We start from the raw sequence: 27,500 nt of genomic DNA, 5'->3' as shown, positions 1-27,500 counted from the left end.
AGTCTTCAGGGTATTCTTGTTTACCAGAGAGTTGATCCGGTACAAGAATCGCGTTCGTTGGTTGACTTTTTTTATTACATTGGATGCCATTTTGTCACAGGAAAGATTAGCCTCTAGGATGGAACCCAGGTAGGTAATTTCATCTTTCCTTGTGATAATATTGTCACCCACTGTAACCGAGAAGCCGTCGGTCTTGCTGAGTTTGTTATTTGAACCGAAGAGAATGGACTCTGTTTTGCCCATGTGTAATGATAGTTTGTTGTCGGCGAGCCATATGCAGATTTTGCCTAGTTCCGAGCTGAGGGCTTTTTCAACCTGTAACTTGTTCTTGTCAGAGACCAGCAGGGCTGAGTCGTCCGCAAACAGGAACAAGTTGCAGTCACAAGCTGACGACATGTCATTTGCATAAATTAGGAATAGTAGCGGTCCTAGTATGCTTCCTTGTGGAACACCACAGCTCACTGTGAGGGGGGGGGATAGGGTATTGTTTACTTCCACCATCTGTTCCCTCCCCTCCAGGTAGGATTGTATCCAGCTCACTGATAAACTATCAAAACCAATTGCTTTTAGCTTGTCAATCAGAATGGTGTGATTGACAGTGTCGAAGGCCTTTTGTAGGTCCAGCATGACCATGCCGCAGTATTTGCCCGCGTCCACCTCTTGTTTGATGTGGTCGTTCAAGTAGAGAAGGCATGTGTCAGTGGAGTGGGATGTTCTGAAGCCAGATTGGAATTCGTAGATTAGATTTTTTTCCGCAAGGTACTTTTCGATCTGTTCGTATACTATTTTTTCCATGACTTTCGAGATGGATGTAAGGATAGAAACAGGGCGGTAGTTACCCGGGTCTAATTTGCTGCCCTTTTTGTGCAGGGGTGTTACTCTCGCAATTTTGAAGTCCTTGGGGACGTGTCCCTGTTTTATGGAGAGGTTTATTATGTGTGTGATGACTGGGGTGATGGCTGCTGCTGAGTCTCTGAGGAATTTGGAGGGGATGTTGTCATGGCCAGTGGCCTTGTTTGGTTGGAGGGCGCTCAGTTTTTTGAGTACCTCATCTGTAGTTACTATTTCCAGTTTGAAGTCGTCTTTGTGGACGCCTAGGTTCTTGTAGTATGCTACTATGTGTTCTACCCCATACTGCCCTGAGTGGGAGGGTAGTTTGTTTACCAGTGTTGTGGCTATGTTTGTGAAGAAAGTGTTTAAGTAATTGGCTACATCCAGCTTGTCTGTGATGAGCGTGTTGTCCGTCTTTATGTTTATGTTTGAGAACCTGGTTTTGAGTTTTTTACTGCAGCCTAGTTGATTGTTGAGTAATTTCCAAAGTTCACGTGGTTTATTTTTGTTTTCCTCGGTTTTGTCATTGATGACATTTTTTTTAGCAGTTTTGATCATGGAGTTTACGTCATTTCTTAGTCTGTTTCTTTCTAGTTTGAGTTCAGTCACGTGGTCTTGGAGTTCACTGCTCGTGCTTTTGGTAAGCTTTGACTGACTTTTACGAAACTCAGAGCATTTTTTGTCTCTGGCTTTCATAGCGGTCAGTATTTCAGTGTGCATCCATGGCTCAGCGCGATTTTTTACCCTGGTGGTTCTTAGGGGGGCCATGTTGTTTAGTATTGATGAAAATTTGGTTTTGAAGCCAAGCCAAGTTTCTTCAACCAGTGTACCATTGAGTTCATCTGACCAGTCCAGACTCTCCAGTTCAAGGTTAAAGGCCTCGCTAGAGTAGGTTTTGAGGTCTCTAGATGTGACTGTTTTGTGACAGCCAGCCTTTAGTTTTAGCTTTTTGCGGGTACAGAATATCATATAATGATCACTTAACCCGCATGCTATAACCCCTTTATTGGATATCTTGGACTTGTCAGAGGTCAGTATGAGGTAAGGTAAGACAAGGTAAGCAGTACACAGGGGTGAATAGAACAATGACGCCCCGGGGAGACAGGGCAGGCAGGCATAAATACGGACGTTGATTACAAACAAGCAACAGCTGGGGGAGGACAGACTAGAACACGATAAGACTAGAATGCAAGACAAGACTAAATACAGTACAGACTAGATCACAATACAATAGATACAGACACCGGGGAGTGTTACGAATGGCAAGTTTCGATAGCATGGTGGAGAGTGGAACCCAGTTTGCAGCAGACAACGGAGAGATACTTAACAGGAAGCAGGAGACGGCGTAGTGACGATAATAAGGCTTTACTCAAAACAGAAAACAAGGAACACGACTGACAACAACGGTAACATGAACAGTGATGTCAGTAACGCGCTACTAAGTAACGCGTTATTGTAATCTGATTACTTTTCCCCGAAAATAGTAATCTAACGCGTTAATCTTTAAAAGCCAGTAATCTGATTGCAGTTACTTGTCCAAGTGGCTGTGCGTTACTATTTCGTTACTATCTCATCATAAATTCATAATGCAGGCGGAATGCAGTATTTTATTTCGTTTTCGACAGTCAAAAATACATTTTGAGCTGTTTTTCTTATTTGGGAGTGACGTCGTGTGGCAGTGAAAGGGTTACACAAGAATGTGTCCCGCGGCGTGACTGGACCCTCTGTCTGTGAGTGACTCTGCTTTGGTCCAATCACATTCCCCATCCACAGTCTGCGAATCAGAGGCAGAGTAGGGCGGGTCTTCACAGCACGTCATGTGACATATGCGCCAATCGTGTGACAGCAGGGCTCCGTCGTTACAGCCTCGTCTGCACGGAGAATTCCACCCCAAAACGCTTGTCTAAACGCAAAATTAAAAGTGAAACCGCAAGACGACTTTTGCGGTTTCTGTTCAGACTTCCATCCCAAAACGCTTGTCTAAACGTAGCCTCAGTCACTACTTCACGTTTGTGTCAGCTAAGCCGGGTGAAAAAAACATTCATATGCGGAGGAAACAAAATACTGTCTACCGCTAAAAACAGCACATCCAATTGCATTGAAAGCATCTGGAATCACAACACTAGCCGACGCTTCGACTAGGTAAAGGAGGACTCGGAGGTCCACCAGCCAAACATCAAAAGAGAGAGATTGTTTCTTTCCCTTTTGATTAATGTATATTTGATGGTGGCAGAGCAAAAGCTCTTATTTGCCAGATTTACAGTTAATTTACATGTTAAAGAGAGACTGATTGTATGTTTATAGAGAGACATTTATAAAAACAATTTAATAGTTATTGTAGTAATTGAATAGTTCAGCCTGCATTTGTTAGATGTGATACACTGGTTTTGTAAAACCACTGGCTGGCTGCTCTAATGCTGTGAGCATCATAGACTGTTGCTTTACCATACTTGATGGTACAGAAGCTGAAGCACTAGTTTAACAATTTACGTTATGTGCAGAGAAACAAGTTAAAAACAATTTATGCACTTTCAATAAAGCGGTTAAAAAAAACTGTTGGGGGAACGACGACGACTTCGTAACCTAGTTACTTTCAAAGTAACTAAGTTACTCTGATAATCAAGTAATCAGTAAAGTAACTTAGATTACTTTTTAAAGGAGTAATCAGTAATCAGTAATCAGATTACTTTTACAAGTAATCTGTGGCATCACTGAACATGAAACAATGAACCAGCAAGTGTCTGCTGGCCCACAACACCTAATATACAAACACTAATTAGAGACAGAGGGTAATTACTAACAGGACACAGGTGTGGTAGACAGAACTAACAGAACAGAGAGCACACATGGGAAAACAATAACAATTGAACAAACTGAGACCAACAAGACTAAAACACATTTACAAAACACAGACAGGGGTACACAAGTCTAACAAAATGGAAATACCAATGACAACATAGACAATGAACATAACAAACATAAATGGCAGCAAATAATGTTAATCAAGTGAGTGAGCTGATGCCAGATCTGCCACATCTGGATCAGCTCACCGGTTGGCAATGTTGTAGTATGAAGGGGTGTATGGAAGGGGAGTTGAGAAGGTCCGACACCTGGACCAGCCGAACCGGGAGGAGGGTTGCCGTCCGGTCCCGCAGGACCGGCGGAACCCTTACAGGGGAGACATACTAGACTAGGCAATGGGACACAGCACTGATAGCAGATACACAGGGAGCAGATTAGCGATGACAGACAACAGACTAATAAATACAGATAAACAGAGACACAGGCAAAGGGTGAACACATGTAGTAGCGCCGACAGGCCGCAGGATGGTAGCAGAGGATTGTTTATGAGCGGCACATGATTGTTCGTGGGGCCAGAGCAAGGCTGATTGTAACACTTAACAATTGTGTGTATTGAGCCATACTGTATTGTACCCATTCTGCAATCTGTTAATAACATTTTCAATCAATCAATCAATCTTCACTAGAAGTACTGGCTATAATAGAATCATCTGCACTAGATTTACTGGCCTCAGTAGAATCATCTTCACTAGAGAGGTACTGGCTATAGTAGAATAATCTGCACTAGAAGTACTGGCTATAGTAGAATCATCTTCACTAGAAGTACTGGCTACAGTAGAATCATCTTCACTAGAGAGGTACTGACCGCAGTTCTTCCTGAGATGGCTCAGGTCTTTCAATGTCTGCAGCAAACTGCTGCAGATGTTCTACCAGTCTGTGGTGGCTAGTGTCATCTTTTTCGCTGTGGTATGCTGGGGGGCAACACCAACACAGACAAAATAAACAAACTGGTCAAGAAAGCAAGCTCTGTGGTGGGAGCGGACATGGACAGTCTGGAGGTGGTGGCAGAGGGGAGGACGAGGAGGAAGCTGTACGTTATCCTTGAGAACCCCTGCCACCCCCTTATGGAACCTGATGGAAACAAGACAAACGTCTTTCTCAGGTCTGCATCCCCTTAACAATTGTATGTATTGAGCCGTACTGTATTGTACCCATTCTGCAATCTGTTAAATAAAGTTTTCATTCATTCATTCATTCATCCCTCCATGATGAGCTGACCGCAATGCGGTCCACGTTTAGCCACAGACTTATCCCCCCCGACATACCACAAAGCGCTTCAGGCAGTCCTTTGTGCCGGTGGCAATCAAGCACCACAACCAGGCAGGGCCACGATGGTGATTTGTGGACTGTAACTAATTAACATAATTTATTTTCTTCATTCACCACTTTTAGCTCTATTTTAGCCCTATTTTAGCTCTTCTTTTTAGCTCTTTCTTAGCCCTACGTTATTTGTCCATCTTTGTTTTTAACACGCACAAAGACATTTTATGTTATATGTATTAACTGTATTAACTGTTGTAGTGTATTTTTGATTGGTTATTAATGGTTATTAAACAGTAAACAGCACAAATTGTTATTAAGAAGCAATATGGACAGATTCCCAGACAAAGATGTCGATTGCCAGAGCTCTGACATCACCACGACGGGGAAACAGTCACCCCAATCAATACTGACTTCATCTTGAAACCTGATTTCATCAGGCAGGTCAAAAACCAGTTCTAATGTGATTAACAATTGAGTGACAGAACTACCCACAGAGACACACACACACACACACACACACACACACACACACACACACACACACACACACACACACACACACACACACACACACACACACACACACACACACACTCAGTATTGCAGGTGACATACTGTAGACTAGGGCTCACACACTGACCAAACCGGTTTTACCTAGGTAGGGATGACGAATCACATCACAGCATTTAGATTTGGTTTGAACTAGGGATGCTCGATATTGGCTTTTTTACCGATAACGATATACCGATATTGTCCAACTCTTAATTTCCGATACCGATATCAACCGATACCGATATATGCAGGGCCCCCCCCCCCCCCCCCCAAAAAAACTGAATAATTTCAGGTAATTAACATTACATATCTATTGTCGTGTAATTAACACAACATTATGCATACTTTGACAATAAATAAAATTATAATTTGTTCTTGCTTGCCTGGGTAAATAAAGGTTAAATAAATGTAAAAAAAATTTAAACCGATACCGATATTTTTTCTGATATCACATTTTTATGCCAATATCGGTAGGCCGATAATATCGGACATCCCTAGTTTGAACACATATAAGCCACTCATCTTGAGATTAGGACACACTCGACAGGGAACCGAACTGTGTGTGTCAGGGAGACTTTGATAAACCCGTGTACTGCTTTGGAGAATTGCATTGCTGCTGTTTGCCAATAAAACAAACTTTCACTCCCGGACCATTGCTCCACAAACCACTTGTTTCCAGACCTTTTCTTCTCCTCCGAACGGACCCAGAATCAAGCGTGCCAAATTAAGTCACGTTACTGTTTTTTAAATGGCTGTTGATGCTGTGATGGACACCTGAATCTCCCCTCGGGATAAATAAAGGTTTTCAATCAATCAATCAATCAATCAATCAATCAATCAATCAATCAATCAATAGAATCATCTTTACTAGAGATGTACTGGCTACAGTAGAATCATCTTCACTAGAAGTACTGGCTATAGTAGAATCATCTTCACTAGAAGTACTGGCTATAGTAGAATCATCTTCACTAGAAGTACTGGCTATAGTAGAATCATCTTAACTAGAGAGGTACTAGCTAGATGTTATATGTAAATTATGGGACAGAGACACCATACCGGGGGGAAGCGAAAAGTCAGATATCCAGTAGGGATCCCTGTGGAAAATTATTCCCAGGGCGATCATGCGAAACTCCGGGAATGTGGCCTTTCGATATGAGGGTTGGGGGGGGGCTGCTTTCCATGGATGGAAGCCGTTTGATCTAGGCCAGGGTAACAAGAAAGCATAATTAAACAAGTGATGTGTGAATGGCGAAGCCAGGATATTCAGAATAATTTATAATCAGAGCACTGAAAATTTACTTAACTGTGCTAAACGTTACACCCTTGGTGTCTGGGAATCACTTTGAGTGTATATAGGGGGAGGAGCTGCATACAGCTGAGATGATTGTTCTTGTGGACCCCAGGAAGAGTAGCTGTTATCATTTGTAACAGCTAATGGGGATCCTAATGAACTAAACTAAACTAGTCTGAACTAAATTAGTTAGATTAGAACATGTTTACATTAGACTATTGCAGTTAGATTAGATGTGGTCTACATTACAGACAGATGAAATTACTATTAGTGATGATGAGTTCTTAGCTAAGAGTAGATTATATTATATTACCTGTTTGTGTTAAGTGTCTATAAGCTGATGTTGTTTCAATTTATTTGAATTATTTTGAGTTATTATTTGAGTTATTGTCCCCTAATCAGAAAGCTCCAGGTTCAATGTGAGCAAGGCACTGAGCCTCTACCTGTTCCCGGGGGACCACAAATGGCTGACTCTGAGACCTCTGGTGAAATGCCTGCATTTATGTTTGTCTCAGAGAGATATTAATGTCTACATGTATGTTTGTCTCAGAGAGATATGAATGTCTACATGTATGTGTCTCAGAGGGAGATATTAATGTCTAGATGTATGTTTGTCTCAGAGATATTAATTAGGGCTGTCAGTTTATCGTGTTAATTAGATTGATTAATTAATTACACAGCAAATTATCGCGGTATGAAAATCAACTCAAAATTAATTACAACGAAAATTTAAAAGATTTTTTTTTAATAACTTTTTTTATCTCATTCATTCCATAAGAACGTAGAATACACATTTACAGATTTTTTTTTAATATGGTCCATTTGCATGTTCTTGGTATCTGATTCTAGGGACATCTATGGATCTCAGTGAATGTATTCCCAGTGTCAGAAATACTGTGTCTGTTACTAGGCTTGAATAAATTGTAATGAACCAAATGAGAATATCAATAAATTTTCTTTTATCTTTGACTGTGAATAACACTATGCTCAAATTGACCAGACCTGAAAAATCTAAGCAAATTAATAGATAGAAGATGATTAAACAGAAGGTTTTGTAGATACAGTACTGAACTGTTTTGTAGATACAGTGCCATCCGGACACATGCAATTTGAAATATGATTATAGAATATCGGGCATAAAATGGTTATGCGATTAAAATGCGATTAATTAGATTAATTAATTACAAATCCTGTAATTAATTAGATACATTTTTGTAATCGCCTGACAGCACTAATATTAATGTCTACATGTATGTGTGTCTCAGAGGGAGATATTAATGTCTACATGTACAGTATGTGTGTCTCAGAGAGAGATGTCACAGTCAAGACATACATTCGTAAAAATAAAGATTCTACATTCTGTTTTTATTTTATTTGTTTTAAATGAGACACAATTACAATGTGTTACTTATCCTCTCTCTCTCTCAACATGTGTGTGTGTAGTTTGATAATCACAAACAATTCACCTCCCACTACAATGCAGATTGACATCCCAATATCAATGCCACCGTTAACCTGGGCCACAGAACCCTGAGACAAGCCTTTTGTCTCAAGTAATTTCTGTCTCTCTGTGTCTGAATGCAATGAAAGGCACTTAGACAAAACAGCCTTCGCCTCTGTCTTACTCCGGTCTCTTGTCTCTGTCAAAATAAAACAAATGAAACAATCAGAGAGCTTGTGTCAACAACATGGAAATGAACCCCACCACTCTCTATTTCTCTCTCTCCGTTCTCTCTGTTTCACTCTTTCCGTTTCTCTTTTTCAATTATTTCAACAAAAACATTAATTATGTATGTTTATTTATTTTCTAAATCCGTTTTTCTTTCTTCTGTTGGCGTAGCAACAGCTCCACGCGAATTACCTTTAGAAACACCTCCATCTCAGACCTTGTGTGTGTTTGTGTGCATATGCAAGTATATCTGTGTTTGCTTGTGTATGTATTTGTGAATCTGTGTGCATCTGCATCTGTGTCTATGTGTGTGTGCGTGTATGTCCATGTGCGGATGGCGTTCGCATGCGAAGCGAGTGCAATTTGTGTGATTGTTATTATAATGAGGATGATTAATGGCTGAGGTGAGGCATTGTGGGTATTGTGTTCAGTCACTATGCCTCGCTAATGTAAGTTTAGAGAGAATGGGGAGAGGTAAAAGAGAGAGGGAGGGAGAAAGAAGAGAGGACAGGATGAAGGGGGGAGAGAGGGAACATCTGATTTTCCTTTATTGAGCATCACTTTATTTATTGCTTGTTTCTGTATTTACAATTTTCTTATGTCATTGTTTCTCATTGGCTCACTGGATGGCATCAGTTACACCTATAGAGAGGCAAAGTCCCTCCTCCACCATGGGACCCTATCTCTAAAAATATATGAACGGTAGTCAACAGCAGAGAGAAAAACACTTTTTTGATCATGAATGCCATGAATTACACATGATGTTTGTCAAGCCTCTTAAGCTGTAGCCATATTTTCAGAAAATTCGCCTAAAAGTACATGGTACCCAAGTAAATGGAAGATTGCTCCACTTCTACAAGGTCCATTAGCATGTTCTTGGTATCTAGGGACATCTATGGACCCCAGGGAATGTATTCCCAGTGTCAGAGATATTGTGTCTGTTACTATGCTTGAGTAAATTGTAATGAACCAAAGGAGAATATAAATTATTATTTATTTAAATCTTTCCATCTTTGACGAGGAATAACACCATGCTAACATTGACCAGATGTTAACATTCATTCAGCACTTCTTGAGATCAAGTGTACAAAAAAATCGAAGCAAATTAATAAAGGGCAGATGATTTACAGGGGATTTTGTAGATACAGTACTGAATTTTGCCATCCGGCCACATGCAATTTAAAATATGAATATAGAATATCAGGCCTATAAATTACCTTATTATGGCCAAGTCATACATCTATAGATCGGGCCAAATCTGGATTTAGTACCACCAGCCGCCCGATACAGGGCAGCAAAGACCGTGAATTAAATCTACTTAAATTATTATTATTATTATTATTATTATTATTATTATTATTATTATTATTATTATTATTATTATTATTATTATTATTACTGTAAGTACAGTAACTGTAAGTACAGTTTCTTTTGTATAATGTCCATAGCTCCGCCAAAGTCCACAGAAAGGTAAAGAAACAATATGTTTTTTTAATCCACTTTTTCTCCTCTTTTTTCTATTTTTCTCCCATCCCAATTCCATTGTGCCAATTCTTCCCTCCCCTGTCTTGAACGTTGCTCGCATATGCCCCCCACTGGCCGGTTGTAGGGAGGATAGAAGCCTTGCATCACGTGTCCCCTCCGATACACGAGGAGGCAGCCTGTCACATCTTTTCACCTGCCAGCGTGGACTCTCATTGGCGAGGCGTAACGTGTGGGAGGCTCACACTACCCCCGCCATTTCCTGTCTCTGCTGTGCAGGCGTGCCCAACCGACCTGTAGGAGTCGCTGTCCACAACGTCCAGGTTACCACCCATCGACTTCCACCCGCTGACTCTGCCAATTGAGTTAGTATGACGGCTGGCCCAAGCCGGAGGCAACGCCGACAGCCGGAGTCGAACCCGGTGTCTCTTGCGTTGGTGACGAACTATATAATATCACCGACATCCTGTTGGGGGATCCCCTTTGAACAGCCCTTCTGAGGTTTCTCTCCTCCACGCCGCCTGTGGTGTTTTTTTCCCTATTGCTAGGTTTTAGGGAGTCGTTCCTCATCTTCATTGGGGGAAAGTCTGGGGGTGTTGCATAATATGTGGATTTTATGGTAGTTTCTGTTCTGTATCTATTGTGATGTTTCTTCTTGACCTATAAAGCCCACATGGGGGCAATTCCTTGTGATTTTGGACTATACAAATACATTTGATTTGATTTGACAAGTTACATTATAGCATCAAAAGCTATCGTTAATGTTATCTGATGTTAGCTAACTTGTTTGTCAATCAAATGATCAGCAAAATTATTTTTTAAATTGACAAACTCCATATGCGTAGCTATGGCAGGACTTAAACAGGGTCAAATAATTATTTGCCTCTTGCCATACCATTCATATTATATTCATAATAAATAGGGTCCCATGGTGGTTAGTGGTCACTGTAATACTGTTGTTAGCTAGTCAACACTACAACACAACTAACTGTAATACTGTTGTTAGCTACATTTTACATTTACATTTAGTCATTTAGCTGACGCTTTTATCCAAAGTGACTTACAAGTTAGCTAGTCAACACTACAACACAACTAACTGTAATACTGTTGTTAGCTAGTCAACACTACAACACAACTAACTGTACTGTTGTTAGCTAGTCAACACTACAACACAGCTAACTGTAATACTGTCTTTAGCTAGTCAACACACTACAACACAGCTAACTGTAATACTGTCTTTAGCTAGTCAACACTACTACAACACAACTAACTGTAATAGCTAGTCAACACTACAACACAACTAACTGTAATACTGTCATTAGCTAGTCAATACTACAACACAATTAACGATATTGGCTGAGCGTCCCGCTCTGAGCCTTATGAGATACCCCTTATCTCCTATGATACCTATTGTATCTCCAACGAAACAACTACATGCACCCCACCTGTATGGGGCCCCGCCCCTATGGTGGCATAGCCCATATAACCATGACTCTGGTCACCAAACGCCCTTCCTCGCCAATCCCGTCCCAGGAAAAGATCCCTCAAGAGGGAACTCAGGGCCGCGCAGAGCAGGACGCTCAGCCAATACTAATATAACTAGGTTATCTACATAACCTATCGTTATATATCGTATTTGCATATCGCGTCCCGCTCTGAGCCTTATGAGATATGGGGAAGAGCGGACGCGAGACCCGACAGATGTACCCCCTGAGGACCCGTAAGCCCACATCAAGGGGTGCGGGGAGCCCTGTCACCCCATCCTTCCTAATGAAGGGGGGGCGCAGTCAACTCCACCTGAATGCGAACAAGAGGGAACCAGAACCCCTTGAACACACCGTACAGGCGGAACCACGTGTGACTCAACACACTGTGGCCCATACCCATACACTCCTGCTACCCGACCAAGGACGGGAAGCAGGAAAGGCCACAGACCCCAGAACCGCCTGGGAGACAGAACCCCCGGTCATGTCCATGAGGTAAAACCTTACAAAGGGACCCGGGGAGGACCATGAAGCTGCAGCACAGATGTCCTCCACCGAGGCCCCACCCAGGAGAGCGGCAGAAGCAGCCACCCCACGAGTGGAGTGCGCCCTGACGCCCCCAGGGGGATGCTGCCCAGCCAACGTGTAGCAGAGGGTAATGCCCTCGCACAACCAATGGGACAGGCGCTGCTTCGACAGTGCCTTACCAGCACGAGCCCCACCGTAACAGACAAAAAGCTGGTCGGTAACCCTGAAGTCCTGAGTACGGCTGAGGTAAATCCCCAAAGCACGGACTGGACATGACAGGTGAAGGCCCGCATCTATCTCACTAGTGTGAGGAGGAGGACGAAACGAATTGAAGATCCCAAGTCAGAGCCAAGGAGCGTTGCACCGGCTTAATGCGTCGAGCGCCAAGCAGGAAACGCTTCACAAGAGGGTGGCTGAACAAGACATCCCCTCAAACCCCTCATGATAGGAGGATATAGCTGCTGCATATACCCTCACCGTCGAAGCCGACAGTCTATCAAGGAGAGACTGGAGGTAACTAAGGACAGCATCCAGGGGGCAGGAGACTGAGTCCCGGCCCCCCGCCTTACACCACACTTGGAACATACGTCATCTGCCCGCATAAGCGCGACAGTGGAGGGAGCATGCGCATTCCAGATGGTAACACCATCAGGATCAAGAACCTGCGCCCCTCAACGTACCCGTCCCAACAACTGACCTAACAGATGTATGGGGAAGAATCCCTGGCGGCACGGCATCGGTCCCAGACCTGCCTGGCCATGTCCAGACGTAATCCCCACCCGTCAGGATGAGGACCGCCCCGCGACAGTACACCTGCACCCACATTCTCCCTGCCGGGGATGTGGGGAGCCCTCAGGCCTCGCAGATGTAGGACGCCCATAGCCAGCCGCCCGCCGCCTGGTGCAGACAGGGGGAGCGTACTTCTCCCTGTCTGTCGATACACGACACTGACGTCGTATCGTCCGTCCTGATCAACACCATTTGTGGACCAGAAGGACCGCTTTCAATACCAACACATTGAACGTAGCGCAGACCGGGCAGCATGGTTTGCCAGCTGCCCCCTACTGCGTTGGCCCGACGCGTCACCAGCGAGGGAGGCGTCGGTGAAAACGCGACGTGAGACAGCACCGTAACCGTCCTAGGACGGAACCTCCCGAGCGTGTTGACAACACGCTCTGAGATGGATGCCCATAGCCCTCCAACCGTTGACTGGGAAGAAGAGTACCCTACATCCAGTCTACAGCAACCCCAGGCTGGTAGAGACCTGCCTGGTACGAGACCTGACGATCCACCTTGACCGCGAAGGACCAGAACGTCATCAGGGCAGAACACTCCGTAACCCCTGACGACGCAGAGGCCCCAGTGCGGCCTCCACGCACTTGGTGAAGATGCAGGGAGCCAGAGAAAACCGAACGGCAGCCTCTGGTACTCATACGCTAACCCTGCAAAGGAAGCGTAGGTAAGCCCTAGGATGGATGATCGGAGATGCGCATACGCATCCTACAGGTCTATGGAGGAGAACCAGACCCCCACCTGACAGTGTTCAACAGGTAGAAGACGATCCAAAAAATGCTGAACCTTCCCATGGGACAGGTCCAGCCTGGGTCTTACACCCCTCCCTCCCGACTTCTCAGGCAGAGAACACCGGGAGGAGAACGCCACGACGATGGCTTGCTTCGTCCACAGAGATTGGATCTCGTTGACCAGAGCTGTCACTGCTGGAGACCCTGACAATGGGGTCTGTACCAAACCTGAAAACGGGTGGGGTTGTGTAAACACAAGTCCCCGCCTCAGCGTTCTCTCCATCCACCTCGACATATGGTACTGCCGTAGTCATATGTGACGACACTCCCAACGCACCCGCCGTCACGTGGCGCAGGTCCGCCAGGAACTGTAGATAGTTGGCCCGGTCCCCCCGCTGTGCGTAGCCAACCCTGGAACCGTGCGAGCAGCGCGTTCCGTGTCGGAACATCTGACCCTGACACCACCCACGAGGCAATCGCACCCAAGGGGGAACCCCGACAGAAAGGGCCGTCTGATACGGGGGGCTTCCGATGAAAAAAGCCCCCCCACTGAACACCCCTCCAGAACATGCTGAGGAGTTGTTCTGCAGCCGGACATGCAAAACCGTAGCCCTGCAGTGATATTACTACCACCCCAAATCATGTGAGCTGCGACCACTTGCCAATATTTCAGGAGTGGGAGGCACCAACATGATACCTGGTCTGGCGAAGGCGAGGCCGGGGAAGCCTGCACTGTGTGCCTCAAAAGGTTTCGAGCCCCCCTGCTGACAACACTTAAGTTGACAGACGTAACACCAGGCTCAACCAACACAGCTCAAGGTGTGGGAGCCGCTTGACAGCACAACATTCTCACGGACAGACCCAGGCTCAGCCATCAACTGGGTGTCAGCCCCTGTCCCCATGAGAAGCGAAAGGGTGGCCGCCCGCGCATCAACGAAGGCACGCGGCCCGCAGCCAAAGAAAACAATCAGAGCCCACTTTTTCCGCTGGTGTTGGGGAAGGGAGTGATCGGAGAGCGGGCTGCTCGCGGCAGGACGGTGACGGCTTGTTTGTTCAAGCCGAACCCATCCTACATGGCCGATCCCTCGGCCGCCAAGGCTGTCGGCCTTGTGGACACCTGTCGAATCAACGCCCAGGATACCTCCGGCGGGGGAAAACATGGCCGCCTGTCGAGGGCCTCGTCATCGCCGCTGACGAGGCCGTGCTCTCTCTTCTTCTGGCTGTGAGGCGGTGTAGGGCCTAGGACAATACCGCCCGCGCTCCAGCAGAAGACCAAAATCCCCTGCGGAGAGGGGAACCCTGAGCGGTTATAGCTTGCGGCTGGGTCAAAGCTAATAACGTCAACAACCTCGCGCGATGTGTCGACGTCGGCTGGCCCTCAAGGCCCCGCCACCAGACACAATTTTTTTAATAGAAAAAAACAGCAATTCGAACACAGTTCTAATCGTTGCCAATTCCATACCGTGGCGGTACAAGCTTTAACAGCCCACCAGCCACTCGCCAGGCCGACCCACCCATGGCGTCGGCCGGGCGGGGCACTGTTTCAATATGTCAAAAACAAAGGACTGATGTTAACACGGAGCACCAGTGGTGGTTGCAAACAGCAACCTCCACTGTGGTGTGCACCATGAAAGGGTTAAATGAATAAAAGAACTAAACCACAAAAAACTGTAGAATGAGCAAACCCATACACACAACGTTAAGGGGAGGCAGACCAGAGCGAACTAGTCCCGCCTTCATTCAAAATATTCACAACAGCACACCAGCCCTAGCTTAGCCCATTTACCAAAAAAGGTAAACAAAGCCCCCCCCGCACTACTCCCCCAGTATACCGATTGACCGTCAGTATGAATGGTTGAGAGGAGAGAAAACTGTAGCAAGACAGACCTTCTCATAGCAGAGTGACAGAACCAAACAATAGCCCACTACACAGGGCTGCCTCAGGGGGTGGGGGGCCTCGCGTTTAAATTCGCACAGGGCCTCACATTTCTCCCAGGCGGCCCTGCCTCCATACTACTACAGCCTAGCGTGAGGCGATGTGGAACCCAGATCAACAACCGCCTGCGCACAGACACGCAACATGTTTACCATGTCGGCTGGACCCATAGCCCCACTACCCGACGCCAATGTGGATAGGAACTAGCCAGCTGAGCCATAACCCGCCGTTAAGTCCCATCCTGCAGTAATATAGCTTTACTGCTACACCGCCGAGCTCACGCATCGCCCCAGATGGGGACACCGTTCGTTCCATAGACCCCGCCGGAACACAAGGTAACATACCTGGCTAGGATACCTAGCCACGGCCTACCCTGTTGTCAACCCATTTACCCGAAAAAAGGTAAATAGGACTCAGCAAAAAAACCCACAACAGCTACCGACTGACCTTCATTGATGAACCGGGCAAGAGGAGGGAGAAGAGACAACATCTCACGGCGGAGACATTAGAACAGCGTAGCAGTTAGCAGTAGTAATAGCATGTGGCATTAGCGATAGCATGTAGCATAGCATTAGATGTTTAGTAGCACGCAGCTTGGAAACCGTTCCCTGCAGTGAACGTTCACCAAACCATCCTGCCCCCGGCGCCAACACACAACATGGTTGTGTAACAAAACAAACCAGCATTACTAACACTAATACCCATGCCTGAAGACACAGGGCCTACCTGAGTACAAGCTGGCCCGACAGCCAATCTTGTACAGCTGAACCTCGATCTGCTGTCATCAGACGAGGAACATCAACATAGGCCCGTCGTGTCGCCGAAAACATGCGTCGAAGATGCCAGGGGCCAGCAACCTCCGGTAAGCTTTCAACATTATGACTCTGATCTTTTTCATCCTGCTAGTTACGTATGGTGCACGCAGCCAGTACGCTGGGACGAAAATAGAGGAAGGGCGTTTGGTGACCAGAGTCATGGTTATATGGGCTATGCCACCATAGGGGCGGGCCCCATACAGGTGGGGTGCATGTAGTTGTTTCGTTGGAGATACAATAGGTATCATAGGAGATAAGGGGTATCTCATAAGGCTCAGAGCGGGACGCGATATGCAAATACGATATATAACTGTAATACTGTCGTTAGCTAGTCAACAACATAACTAACTGTAATACTGTTGTAGTCAACACTACATCACAACTAACTGTACTGTTGTTAGCTAGTTAACACTACAACACAACTAACTGTAAAACTTCGTTAGCTAGTAAACACTAACTACAACACAACTAACTGTAATACTGCTGTTAGCTAGTCAACACTACAAGTACAACACACACACTTTACTTACTGCACAAATATACAGAAGCGTGCATGTGAACTTATGCACACACACACACACACACACACACACACACACACACACACACACACACGTCACACACACACACACACACACACACACACACAGAGCCCTCAACCTATGAGTGTGTGAGTGTGGGGGGGGGGGGGAGGGGGGGGGGGGGGGGCGTCAGGCTGACAGGTGGTGGTTTGGACCTCAGCATGCAGAGAGAACCAAGGATGTCAACTCTGACAGCATGTTTACCAAGGCCTCTGATTGGCTGAGAGCTGTCACCTGTCTAACTAGGAAGTGGAGGAGGCCATGTTGATTTCCTGTTATTTCTCTCTCTTATTTCTCTCTCTCTCTCTCTCTCTCTCTCTCTCTCTCTCTCTCTCTCTCTCTCTCTCTCGCTGTCCACAACGTCCAGGTTACTACCCATCGACTTCCACCCGCTGACTCTGCCAATTGAGTTAGTATGACGGCTGGCCCAAGCCGGAGGCAACGCCGACAGCCGGAGTCGAACCCGGTGTCTCTTGCGTTGGTGACGAACTATATAATATCACCGACATCCTGTTGGGGGATCCCCTTTGAACAGCCCTTCTGAGGTTTCTCTCCTCCACGCCGCCTGTGGTGTTTTTTTCCCTATTGCTAGGTTTTAGGGAGTCGTTCCTCATCTTCATTGGGGGAAAGTCTGGGGGTGTTGCATAATATGTGGATTTTATGGTAGTTTTTGTTCTGTATCTATTGTGATGTTTCTTCTTGACATATAAAGCCCACATGGGGGCAATTCCTTGTGATTTTGGACTATACAAATACATTTGATTTGATTTGACAAGTTACATTATAGCATCAAAAGCTATCGTTAATGTTATCTGATGTTAGCTAACTTGTTTGTCAATCAAATGATCAGCAAAATTATCTTTTAAATTGACAAACTCCATATGCGTAGCTATGGCAGGACTTAAACAGGATCAAATAATTATTTGCCTCTTGCCATACCATTCATATTATATTCATAATAAATTGGGTCCCATGGTGGTTAGTGGTCACTGTAATACTGTTGTTAGCTAGTCAACACTACAACACAACTAACTGTAATACTGTTGTTAGCTACATTTTACATTTACATTTAGTCATTTAGCTGACGCTTTTATCCAAAGTGACTTACAAATTAGCTAGTCAACACTACAACACAACTAACTGTACTGTTGTTAGCTATAGTCAACACTACAACACAGCTAACTGTAATACTGTCTTCAGCTAGTCAACACACTACAACACAGCTAACTGTAATACTGTCTTTAGCTAGTCAACACTACAACACAACTAACTGTAATACTGTCTTTAGCTAGTCAACACTACAACACAACTAACTGTAATAGCTAGTCAACACTACAACACAACTAACTGTAATACTGTCATTAGCTAGTCAATACTACAACACAATTAACTGTAATACTGTCGTTAGCTAGTCAACAACACAACTAACTGTAATACTGTTGTAGTCAACACTACATCACAACTAACTGTACTGTTGTTAGCTAGTCAACACTACAACACAACTAACTGTAAAACTTTGTTAGCTAGTCAACACTAACTACAACACAACTAACTGTAATACTGCTGTTAGCTAGTCAACACTACAAGTACAACACACACACTTTACTTACTGCACAAATATACAGAAGCGTGCATGTGAACTTATGTGCACACACACACACACACACACACACACACAGAGCCCTCAACCTATGAGTGTGTGAGTGTGGGGGGGGGCGTCAGGCTGACAGGTGGTGGTTTGGACCTCAGCATGCAGAGAGAACCAAGGATGTCAACTCTGACAGCATGTTTACCAAGGCCTCTGATTTTTTTTAAATGTATATATATATATTTATTTTGATCAACATTTTTATTTTTTTTTAGTATTTATAAGCTCCGACGTCATCGGTACTGCTATCGGTACTCGAGAAATTATGGAGTTTTTTTTTGAGGAATTTAAACGTCGCAAACTAATCTTGTTGGCCGTTTTCTATATCTCTCCTGCCTCGGTGTCTCTGCCTGCGCGAGGAGCGGGCTGTGCTCACACACACACTCACTCACACACACACGGGTGCTGCCGAGTACAGACAGCTCTGCTCTCATCATGGCGGACAGAACGAAACGTTCAAAAGTCTGGGTCTATTTTACTAAAGTCGATGCTGACAACGCTCGTTGCCACAAGTGCAACAAGACATTTGCCAGTAATGTATAAGCGCTGGTACTTGTCAATGTGGCTGGCGGGGAGCTAACGGGGAGCTCCGAGTAGAATAATGGCCGACAATCCGGAGGTAAATAAACGAACAAGAGCTTCTGATTGGTGGTAAGAAGAGGTGGGTGCAAGCGGTGGGACGTAATTGGCAGATCGACTGTCTGCCTCCGAATGTAACGTGACTACGTCACAGCCAAGAAAGGGAGCGCTGGATTTGTGAAAAACTCCCTGTTCCTAAACCACACGCTGTCAGTCGTACCACAGTACTGGCAAAACGGGAGGAGGCTATAATAAAAACAAGCGCCCTTCATCCAAATCCAACCACACCGGATTTCTTTTAACTAAAAAATGTATTATATATTATCGGAGCTATCAATAACGTTATCGGGTTTATCGGGATGACGTCATAATTGCTGATATCGGCCCGATAATTATCGCCCCGATAATTATCGTGCATCCCTAGTTAACCCCCGCGGGTTGAATGCCCACTCACGAGAATTCTCGTATTTTCTCGTATTTTTTTTTATTAGCGATCTGAAATCATAATATTATTTCATCAACCAAGTCTACCGTTGGAAAATCAGCCACTCCAGGCGCTCATATGTGAAAAAAGCGCCCCCTATCGTTTCCCAGATGGTAATTCACCCTTTTGGATGGGATTCAATGAAAATGAATGAGAAAAAAAAATCCGGACTCCACATTTTACTTCTCACTCACACAGCCATGGTGCGTCTATGCCTTCTACAACGCTGTTCGGTTTCCGGGTTCCTCTGATTGGCCGCTGACCTATGCTAGCACGCCCCCTTTTACACTCTCGCGCTGGGAAGCGCCAGCGGGGCGATGCAGTGGTTTCTCCCCGGCTTCCATGCGCAGCGCTGCCGCCGGCTTGACTCGGTCCAGCTCCAGCAGCAGCGGCCGTCTTCCGCCGCCTGCGGTATCCTCCCTCCGAGGCGGCTCGTTCTTATTATTATCCCCCATTGTTCAGGTCGACATGGTCGCACAAACACGCCGCTGTTGCTGGAGCTGGACCGAGTCAAGCCGGCGGCGCACGGAAGCCGGGGAGAAACCACCGCATCGCCCCGCTGGCGCTTCACAGCGCGAGAGTGTAAAGGGGGCCGTGCTAGCATAGGTCAGTGGCCAATCAGAGGAACCCAAAAACCGAACAGCGTTGTAGAAGGCATAGACGCAGCCGGGGTCGATCAGCTCCACTCTGGAGCCTCAGAGCAGCGGGGATTATGTGTTTTTACAGTATACTCGTGGGATCAATAAAAGGATCGATTTTTTCGAATGGCGATCAGGAATTGCAATAATCCATTTGGATACCATCTGATCTCAGGTAAGGAATCTATGTTACCAGTCATAGGATAATCAGACCCGTTTTCACGGAGATATAAGCTTTTATGTGATTATGTGATATGGCTGTTTGACTCTAAGAGTGATCAGTAACTGAGAGAATCGATTTTCAGCGCGCTGCACTAGCGTGCACACGTACACATATACTATCGATAATCTAGCGTTTATTTGAAAACGATTCATAAATAGGCCGCAAAATGACAACGTTCTAGAATATTCCAGTAAAGGGCGATTATCATAGAATGTCTTCTTTTTTCCATGAAACCGAGTGCTTTTCAAAATGCTATCAAACGGAAATGAATCGATAAAAAAACAATCTGCTTCGACAATGTTGACTGGAAATGGGTCATTGATAATGCGACGGGCAGAATAGACACATAGCCATAATTTAAAACATAGATTAGGCGATATTAACGTTAACATTGGAGTGGATGTGGGCATTCAAGCACTAAATCGTGCACCCCCTGCTGGCACTGAAAGTGTTAACAGAGTGGTTCCCAAACTGTTTTAGTCAGGCCTCCCTTGAGTAATTTTTTATAAATTATTATTTTTCTTTTACAGAAGAATTGCCACATTTAGTGTAGTCCCACACCATCTATTTTGTATTTTTTCTACTGGTCTCTTTTCATTCAAACAATGTTCTGATTTGGCTTTATTGGGTCTCATAGTAAGATAGCCGCTTAACATTTTATAAAAAAGAAAAGAAAACAGAAAAACCCTCTCATGCTTTTATTTTGTGCCTCGTCACACTGTCTTGCTTTTGGCTTTGTAACGTGATGCTCCCTGGTTGGATAGCTAATGTAGCGTGAGCTAGCTAGCTCGCTACCACAGGTGATACCTGATTTTGTGACAGCAACCCAACCAAGCAACAGTGTTTGTTTACAGCTTTCGTGTACAACACATTGTATTTCAATCTGAATATCTCTCCACACTGTGTTAGCGCTGTGCCAGCAGTCCACTAGACTAGGAGGAACAACCATAGAACTGTACGAGGGAACAACCATAGAACTACAGTAGCCTATATGAGGGAACAATGGGTCTCATTCCCGAATATTTTCCAAAGAGTTCTCTTGGAAGACTTATCTTGGAACCGACTGAGACAGAATCACTCTGAGTCCCCAGACTGTACGTATACAGACTGTACTTATACTGTACGTAGGGCAGAGCATATATATAGTATCTACTAAATCCTAATGAAACAAGTAACTAGAATAATATAAGCCTAATGTTCATTCATTAGACACGTAGGCCATACTGGCGCACACAAGACTTGTTATGGCATATTAATGCAGTCTATTTCCATGCGATTAGCTTTAGTTCTTATTTATTTATTTATCCACTGTCATTTGCAGTGTTGGTGTACTAGGCTACATAGTGTATTTCAATATCTGTTTTATTGATTAATGATACATTTGAAGGAATGCAAGTTATAGCTATATCAAACAAATGTCTGTCCCATTGTACCAATCATGTTGGCTATAACCTGCATTCTTTCAAATGTATAATTACAGAACAGATATGATACAGAACAGATATGTAACAAATAAGAAATACAAATTCCACAGAAGGCATTAAATAATTATTATTTTCAATAATTTCACAATAATTGCATAATTGTGTTTGAATATCTGAGTAATTAAAGTAATTATACATTTGTCCGAAATAGCTGGTTCAGATATGGTTAATCCAGCTGCCCTGTGATCAGATGAATCCATATTATTTATCTTTCCGACCAAATGCGTAATTTCTTATCGTACAAATATTGTCATATTTATTTTAATTATGATTAAGTAATTAATTCCAAGGAGGCATGTAGCGTTGACATGAAGGAATCACTATGATTCCTCCCAAATAAAGCCATTACGAACGGAGAACACAGTCTGTCAAGTTAATACAATTTTAAATTAGTCAATCAATCATAAGTGTGCTCCTCAGCACTCTGATTTCAGGAAAATTTGGGGAATCGCGCTACTAGCGCTACTATGTCTTAAATTGGCAGAAATCTGCCTGAGAGGAAATCTTTTGTCGTAAATCCGTTCGGGAATGAGACCCAATGTCTCTTTTCTTCTCATCTCATCTCTCATCACTTTTGATAATTACATCACTGTAAACTGACAAGCTTCATTTCTGGTTATTAGTGATACTCCGTATAAACCAGAACCAAAGTTATAGACACATTCTCTTTCAAACTAATTTGTTTAGTGGATGTCTGGATTTGGCTCAGATTTCGTCTCTCTTGGGCAGAAGTGTTTAGCAGGCTATGACGACATGCAGGCGTAGAGAGACAGCTCTGCATAGGAGTGTGACTGGTCCCATTACTTTGTTTACATTTGAAAGCTTCATATATTTGTCACAGGTTGACAGGACAGGGCTCCCCCTACTAACTCCCTTCCTCAAAATTGCATTTTAACCTTTTTTTTTTGTTTCTGACAATCACCTAAATATTGTGGAATATGGCCCTCATTGGATTACCACTACCAGATGGAGTAATCTAATTTATGGTGTGGATTATTGCATAACTGAGACGCAACTATGAACTGCTTGAACTGGGTGTTGCAGGATGTCTCTTACACAGCTGTGCCCAGAACATTTTTGACATTATTGACTAATTTATACGTGATTGGGTGCAGCTGTGGACAAACGACTATGTCAGGAAGGGACCTGGGGATTGGCCGATGGTCTGCCCCGGGTGCCTCTCTGCTAGTATTCCAAATGTGCATGACAAGATCATGGAGACAGACCTCGGGCTTTATAATGGGAGCCCACAGTCAACATGGCAGACCCTTCCTGGCGGAAGACTCCGAATGAATGTGAGTGCGCATACTCCCTTCTGCCACATTGGCTTCAGTTGCATCCTCCAACTTCGTCCTCTACCCATCCATCTTTTCCTCTACTGCAGGCGCAGAGGCTACTCATCTGGGGCTACTCAATGCACCATCCTACCCCCAGTTAAGTGCCCTCTTCTTACCTTGCTGTGTGTGGTTGGATGTTAAACTGAAGACAGCATGCCACTGATAGAAGTTTCCTTTCCTTTAGGAACCGACGAGACGATAGAGAACATTTTGCTACACTGAGATTTTTTCACGAATGCAGACAGTTGTTGAATATTTAGTTGGACCAACAACCCAGCGTTGGGCAGGCTTTATATCCCGGGCAGGCCTTATATCCTGGGCAGGCAGGCTTTATATCCCGGGCAGGCTTTATATCCCGGGCAGGCTTTATATCCCGGGCAGGCTTTATATCCCGGGCAGGCTTTGCAGGCTTTATATCCCGGGCAGGCCTTATATCCTGCGCAGGCTTTATATCCCGGGCAGGCTTTATATCCCGGGCAGGCCTTATATCCTGGGCAGGCTTTATATCCCGGGCAGGCCTTATATCCCGGGCAGGCTTTATATCCCGGGCAGGCCTTATATCCCGGGCAGGCTTTATATCCCGGGCAGGCTTTATATCCCGGGCAGGCCTTATATCCCGGGCAGGCTTTATATCCCGGGCAGGCTTTATATCCCGGGCAGGCTTTATATCCCGGGCAGGCTTTATATCCCGGGCAGGCTTTATATCCCGGGCAGGCTTTATATCCCGGGCAGGCCTTATATCCCGGGCAGGCCTTATATCCCGACAGGCCTTATATGCCGGGCAGGCTTTATATCCCGGGCAGGCTTTATATCCCGGGCAGGCTTTATATCCCGGGCAGGCTTTATATCCCGGGCAGGCTTTATATCCCGGGCAGGCTTTATATCCCGGGCAGGCTTTATATCCCGGGCAGGCTTTATATCCCGGGCAGGCTTTATATGCCGGGCAGGTGGCACTTTCTTTTGTGTTTCCTTCCCCACAACTAGGGATGCACCGATATGAAAATTTGCCACAGATACCGATACCGATTGTTCAACTAACACAATCGGCCGATACCGATACCGATATTTGTGGCAAAAATTTTTTTTAAATTTTTTTGTTGTAATATATATATATATATTTTTTTATGAAACTACTGTATATTTGTGTTACAAATTGTGCTCACCGATATGAACATAGGCCTCTTTACTTACTTAAAAAAAGGAAACATCAAGAAATAGCACTATCTCTCTCCCAGTATGTTCTGCAGGGCTGCAGCTAGATACTAGTTCTCCCAGTATGGTCTACCGGCTGGGCTGCAGCTGGATACTATTGTCTCAACCAGAGCTCAACCAATGACATTTTGATTGACAGTCGATTCTGCCAATTACGTCACACACCGCTTGCACCCGCCTCTGCTGTTACCACCAATCGGCAAGCGTGTATACATTTTTTACTACCGCTTTTGTCCGCCATTGATTTTGACGAGAGGTATTCTACAACAACAACAATGGCGGCGCGGCTGACGTTTAGCTTTTAGCTCCGCAGGAGGCATAATGATTTTACTGCAACAAATGTTATAATAAAACAAAGCCTTTCTATACATGTGTCTGATTGAAAACTTTATTAACAGATTGCAGAATGGGTAAACGGAAGGAACTGAGCTAGTATGAACGCATAATGCTTGCTACGTTCGGGTAAATAATATGCTGATGTTATTGAACGTGTAACACTAACTATATAACGTTAATGCCACAAAACGAATGCCTTGTTAATCATAAGTAGTAACTTTGATGCAGTAGCTTGTGTGTGTGTGTGTGTGGGGGGGACTGGGGATGGCGTTGTGCAGGTCGCGAGTGAACTTTTTTTTGTCTTTTGACGCTACACAAATTGATGGATATTTATCGGCCACTGCCATCGGCACATTCAAGCTTATCGGCCGATAGGCCGATTGCAGTCAACAAGGCACTTATCGGCCGATACCCGACCGATACATCGGTGCACCCCTACCCACAACGCTAGCTGTTTGTTCCCCACGTTTGTTTCTTTTCTTTCAAATTTATAATCTGATATTTTCAATTCTGATTCAGGCCACTTTACAGTTTTTCTCAATTGCTTTGGTGCATTTCTCTGATCAGAATTAAAGTTCTCATAACTGTTAGTTCAACCTCCACAACATTTTGTCATTTGTGCACATCATAGTAGCAGTTTCTCATTCCTCCGAACAAATTACAAATGCTTTTGGACATGCATCAATTGCTTTCATACAATTCTCTGCTGTTTTATAACATTATCATTTGCTTATGTCATGTCAGTCAAAATTAACTATACTTATGACTGCTGAATAGTCATTCCCTATAAAACTAATAGTCCTCATTTCATTGATTGAGTCATTACATACAAAAATGTTGAACTAGTTGTCAAAATCTATCAATCACGGCCTCACAATGGCTGAGGCTGGTCAAAGGGTGCAGCCAAATGTTGAGAGAACCACTGTAAATTAAATGACTGTATTCAAACATTTCGTCGGGAGAGCAGGTGTGTATATTGGACAGTAATTCAGCACTAAACAATCTGCACTGCACTACTGCCATTGTGTCATACATGAAGCTTGCAGTGGGACAAGAACTTGTCACTTTTTACATTTTACATTTAGACAGCTTTACTGCAGCACAGATTGACTGTATTGTAGTGTACAGTAGTGTTACAGTAAATATTTGCCATATTTACAGTATGGTACTGTACTGCATTATTTTACAAGTGGGAAGCACTGTTATTGTACACTACAGTAATATGGGTTACTGTAAAGCAGTATATCTCATGTTTGCTGTACATTACTGTAATTTTACTCTGCACCACATAGGATTGCAAGACAACCTCGCAGAGGTGGAAGAGGGCCCCTTTTTACTCCGCAACAAGAGGAAGCCATTTGTGCAATGGTGATTGCAAACAATGCCATAAGGTTGACAGAGATACAAAGTGCTGTTATAGAGGATGACAATATCTTTGGGAATATTGAATCCGTTTCAATCGCTACAATTGACAGAGTGCTCAGGGAAAATTAAATGTGCATGAAACAATTGTAGTACAATTGACAAATTAGTAGCCATTTGACTGGAACAGAGTGAAGGAGATCTGCCACCAGTATGCACAAGTAAAAATGTATGTGTTCTATGCATACTCTAATGTTCAGTGCTGTAAACTGGTTACTTTGTGTAGTGCCATGCAGTACACTTACATGACAGTTCATACTGTACAATATGTTGTCCAAAATGCATTATGTTACACAGGAAAAGTTTATAGTTTTTATCTCTCTCTCTTCTGGGATAAAGCGTGTACCAGGGAACCGCTGCACACATTATACGTTCATGAGGCGGGTTTCAATCTGGCAAAAGGTAGACCGCGTGGAAGAAATCCCATTGGACAGAGAGCAACCATTGATGTCCCAGACCAACAAGGAGGGAATATTACAATGTGTACAGTGTGTACAGTAATGTGTAACTGTAGATTTCAAATGGCTATGCAAATAGTGTATAGTGCTGTCTTGAGCATTTTCAGGTAGTGTCACCAATATCTGACTTTTTTGCATTGGAAAACACTTACAGAGTGATCTGTCATAATGAAAACATGACAAAGCCATTTGACTATCTTGTTCATAAACAATGGTGTCAGGACTTTTCATTTTGATGACAGTGACACTTTCATTGACATGAATACTTGCTTTTGAGGAATGAACTGTCCATTTTGAGCAAGTGACACGCTTCTGCAGGTTATCAACTAGGTTTTGCAGTTTGTACTAATTGTTTTGAGAAATGCACTAACAGTTATGAGAACTTTAATTCTGATCAGAGAAATGCACCAAAGCAATTGAGAAAAACTGTAATCTGACATAGGCAGCAATGTGCCAGAGAGAGAGAGAGACACAGATATAGACAGAGAGAAAGTGAGACACAGAGAGAGAGAGCTGGAGAGAGAGAAAGAGAGAGACAGAGAAAAAGTGAGACACAGAGAGGGACAAAGATAGAGAGAGAGAAAGTGAGACAGATAGAGAGAGAGAGATACGGGCAGATATGGAGACAGACAGAGATGGAGAGAGACAGACATGGAGAGAGAGAAAGAGAGAGAAAGTGAGAGAGAGAGAGACGGGCAGATATGGAGACAGAGAGAGGGAGAGAGAGAGAGAGAGAGAGAGAGAGAGAGAGAGAGAGAGAGAGAGGTGTAGGTAGTGATTATATGGTTCTCTCCATGGTGCTGCCCATTAAAGCAGCCTGCTAATAAAAGAAATGGAATGAATTCACACACCTACCTGACCC

The sequence above is a fragment of the Notolepis coatsorum genome, assembly GCF_963971535.1.
Source record: "Notolepis coatsorum genome assembly, chromosome: 2".
In the NCBI taxonomy this organism is placed as follows: Eukaryota; Metazoa; Chordata; class Actinopteri; order Aulopiformes; family Paralepididae; genus Notolepis; species Notolepis coatsorum.
The sequence above is the reverse complement of the archived record's forward strand: the minus strand, read 5'-3'. Positions refer to the sequence as shown.